The 4,088-nt window shown below is 44.7% G+C and overlaps 1 long non-coding RNA gene across 1 annotated transcript; it reads left to right on the top strand.

The window, feature by feature from the left end:
- Nucleotides 1–3,112, top strand: LOC140631582 (uncharacterized). The gene is made up of 2 exons (XR_012029119.1): nt 1–577; nt 1,358–3,112. It is a non-coding gene; the product is annotated as an uncharacterized lncRNA (long non-coding RNA).
- The last annotated feature ends 976 nt before the right edge of the window (nt 3,113–4,088 follow it).

The raw sequence follows: 4,088 nt of genomic DNA on the forward strand, positions 1-4,088 counted from the left end.
TAGGGAGGAGCATCTCATTCGAAGGTCCTGTGGTGTGAGAAAGCATGGCAGTTGGAGGCAATCAAAAAAGCCCCCTCCCCAGGTCATGGAGGGAAAGGGTGTAAGATATGATTGGCAGAGCCTAGATCATAAAGGCTGGTAGGTCAAACTGAAGTCTTTTGTCTTGACCCTGCGAATGACGGAAAACCACAGAATGATTTTAAGTGGGCGGGTGAGAGAAGCAAACTTGTGTTTTGAGAAGATCACTCCTGCAGCCATAAAAACATTTAAACTTAACCTAAAGAACAGCCTTCTGATGAATGCCTGACTTTGGGAAAGTAATAACAATAAACACATTTATTGGCCTCTTACATAGAATGAAGCACTGCCTCATGTGCTTTTCATGGATTAGTACCTTTGGCCTTGAGAATAGCATATAAGACAGGTGTATTACTATGATGCCCTTTTTACAGATGAGGAAATAGAGGCCTGGAAAGTTGGTTGTGGTCACTCAGTGGGAGAAGTTGCAGAGCAAGAGCTAGATCCAAGTCTGTGTGATGGCAGAGGCTCTGCTATATTCACAGCAGCGCTAAGCGCTGTAAGTAACCATAGCCCTGGTCCTCAACCTTGGTTGCACGTTGGCATTACCTGGGTGGGGTGTTAAAAATTGGAGATTTTGTTACAATCAACCTGGACATTGGGAATTTTTGCAAACTCCTCAGGTAGGTTTGCAGATTGTGAGGCCCAGCAGAGACCGCCTGCCTTCAGCCTAGGCAAACACTTGGGAAGCTGGTGCAGCTCCCAGCCAGGTCCTGGCTGAACTCTGTGGTCTCAGAGTCCCCTGCCAGCTCAGATAGTCTATGATTTCATGATCCACCAGCTGTGTTGCCAGAAGTCTTTCTCCCAAGGTGAATGGGTTTCTGGAACTGACAGATGGAGGCCGAGGGACCTTGGTAGCACGGCATTGGCTGTAATGGCTAGGCAGCAAGAGCCAAATCCTCAAGGCTGCATCTTGAACCCTGCCAGCTACCTTCCCTCTGGCCCAGACCCAGACTATTGGCAAGCTGAGACAAGAAAACAACAACAACAAAAAAAAGGTCAGCTAGTCCCAGGTGGGAGTGGCCAGAGCTGGATATTGCTGGCTGTTGGCCCCATTACTGGGGACTGATCTACCCCTTTGAAAGCACCTGGAGCCTTGGGAGGTAGGGGGATCCCTCCAAAGCCAAGGTTTCCCAGAGGTCAGAGGTGACCGTGCCTGAGGGCTGGGTGGTGAAAAGAACTGGGGAACATCCCTCACCTGCCCCCATGGGGCTTCTGGGCTTCTTGGAAGTGCTGCTGCCTGGATGGATATTTGACCTCTTCCCCTTCCTCTCTCCAGCCAGACTGGCCTGCTACCAGTTGAACCTGCCAAGTTTGTTCTCCTATCTACACCCTGCATTTGCTGATCCCTGGGCTTAGCATACCTTCCTCCAGCTATTCCTTTGGCAACTCTGGACCTGAAACCCAGGCCTGGCCACTTGGCAGAGGTTTGAGAGCAGACTCCGAGTTGAGGAGCCCATAGACAGGCCATGCCTGAGCCCCTTGCTCCCCCCAGATGCCTCTTCCCTAACATCTGGGGTGAACCTTCATCTGCCCTCAGGGAGGCCAGGCCCTCCTGAACCACCATCACTTAGCAGTCTGAAGATTCAAGTCACAAATGCTCACCTGACCCTCTCTGAGCCCAGGGACTGCACAACCATGGGAGTTTGGGGCAGCAAAGAATAAAACCACTACTTCACATCTTTGGGCTGCTTTCTGGCTTTTCCAGGCTCTCCTGGACCTATTATCTCATCTATAGACATGGAATCTGACAGCCTCATGGCAACCACATATGTCCCCCTCATAATACAAATAAGAAACTTAGAGGACCAGAGACTTTATGGCTGGTACAAAGTCATGCAGCTTAAACTCTAACCCGAGCCAAATTAGATTCACCTTTCATTTTCAAGATAACTCTGCAAGATCGTCAAAGCAGTACCATCAGCCCATTTGACAGATAAGGAAACAGGGGAGCAGAAATGAATCAGTCTGCCCAAGGTCACACTGGATGTCACTGGCAAACAGAGACCCGAAATCTGCACTCTGGGCCCCTGATGCCATTATACCGCAGAGCCCTGCTTCAGTGAAGAACAGCGAGAAGGCAGGTGGGAAACAAATGATACCAACTAAAGTGAGTTCTGAGTGGAAAAGTTGCTCTTAGGACTGTGAATTTGTAACTCTTCAGAACTAGAGTTTGCCAGAAAGGTCAAGCTCAGCCCAATATTTTTCCTTCATGTCTCTGAGTCTCAGTGTTTTCACTTATTAAATGACAATAAGCAATAATTCTTACTTCATAGGGTTGTCATGAAGATTCAATGAGATAAAAGCCCCCAAAATGTAGAATCTGTATTTGAGAGACAGTAAAGAATAGTTGCTATTTTTATTTTAATTCCCATTATTATAATTTCCATTATAATCGTAACCATTCTGGAAAACAAACCATCCAGACAGCTTCCTACAGTGATGGGGCCTCACTTCCAAGCTTCTGGGCTCCTAGCTGGCAAAATCACCCCAAAGGGAATCTGACCCTCTTTGCCCTTCCTTTTCTCTTCCTCGAAATAAAGTGGTATGCTGGAGCCAACTTGTACTGGCTTCAGAGGGCCTCTTGTTAAATCTTTAAGAATTTTGTGAGCTAGTAGTTAAACACAGCCATTATTAAAATTAAATTATAGAAACTGTTGGGAGCCAATTCTTCATGGGTCTCTTTCATTTTAGCTGGTCTCTCAAGTGGAGGCGCTTGACTCCTCATTCTGGACTTCTCATTCTCAAAGTTGTTTATACAGTTGTTTCCCTCCAGAAGAAAGGACAGATTTGCTTATTATCCAGAATAATAAAAATAATGCCTACCTCTGAGCATGCCAAAAGATGGTAACTTATCTTATAAAAGATTCAGGCCCCTAAGCTCCAGCTTCCTCTGCTATGTTCAACCTGCTGCTCCTGCAAGTGCCACTTTGCAACCCCCCCTTTGGAATCGGGGCTCAGGGAACTAGTGCAAGATAATGCTGACACTCTGATTACTGCAGCTGCTGTGAGTAATAAAGGCCTTTGTCTCTGACCTGGGAGTCTCATGTCTTTTGCTGGCACCTGTGAAACTGACAATTTGTTAGCTTATAAGCAGGGTAAACTCTTAGAATTACTAAAGTTATTAATATAAAATTAAACAAATTACACTAAGGACAAAGGTAATAAATATTCCAAACTCCTACTACATTTTTAAATTATCTATACTGCATCTATGTAAGCATGGAAATACTACATATTGGTCTGCCTCTGAGCATCTCTTCCTAATGCTCCATTCAGTGGTATAATGCAGGTAGCTTGAAATCAGCCAGGAAGGTTGTATTTATACCGCAAATTGCCCTTCCCCATCTGGAGCCACTTGTGAAACATTTACCATCACATCACTGTTGAAATCCCACAAATCTCTCCCCAGCAATTCTCAAACCTTCACGTTCCTGAGGAGCTTGTTAAAATGCAGACTTAGAGTGCCTGGGTGGCTCAGTTGGTTATGTGGTTACACATCTGCCTTGAGCTCAGGTCATGATCCCAGGTCCTAGGATAGAGCCCTGTCTCAGGCTCTCTGCTTCTCGGGGAGCCTGCTTCTCCCTCTCCCTCTGTGCTCCCCCTGCTTGTATATTTGCTCTCTCTCTCTCTCTCATAAATAAAGTCTTTTTTTTTTTTAAAAATGCAGACTCTACCTTATACAGAAACTAACCCAAAACTGATCACAGATTTAATTGTAAAACCTTAAAACTTCTAGGAAAAAAGTGTAGGAGAAAATCTTTAGGATCTGGCTAGTGAAAGAATTCTTAGACTTGACATGTAACCATGATCTATATGAGGAAAAAGTGAAAACTCAAAACTAAAAACTTTTATTCTATGAAATATCCCATTAAGAGGATGAGAAAACAGCCTGTAGAGTAGGAGAAAATATTGCAAACCACAATTGAGACAAAGGACTCAATTATTATACTGAAGAAATTCTTTTTTTTTTTAAGATTTTATTTATTTATTCATGAGACACACAGAGA

The sequence above is a fragment of the Canis lupus genome, chromosome 4, assembly GCF_048164855.1.
Source record: "Canis lupus baileyi chromosome 4, mCanLup2.hap1, whole genome shotgun sequence".
NCBI classification, from domain to species: domain Eukaryota; kingdom Metazoa; phylum Chordata; class Mammalia; order Carnivora; family Canidae; genus Canis; species Canis lupus.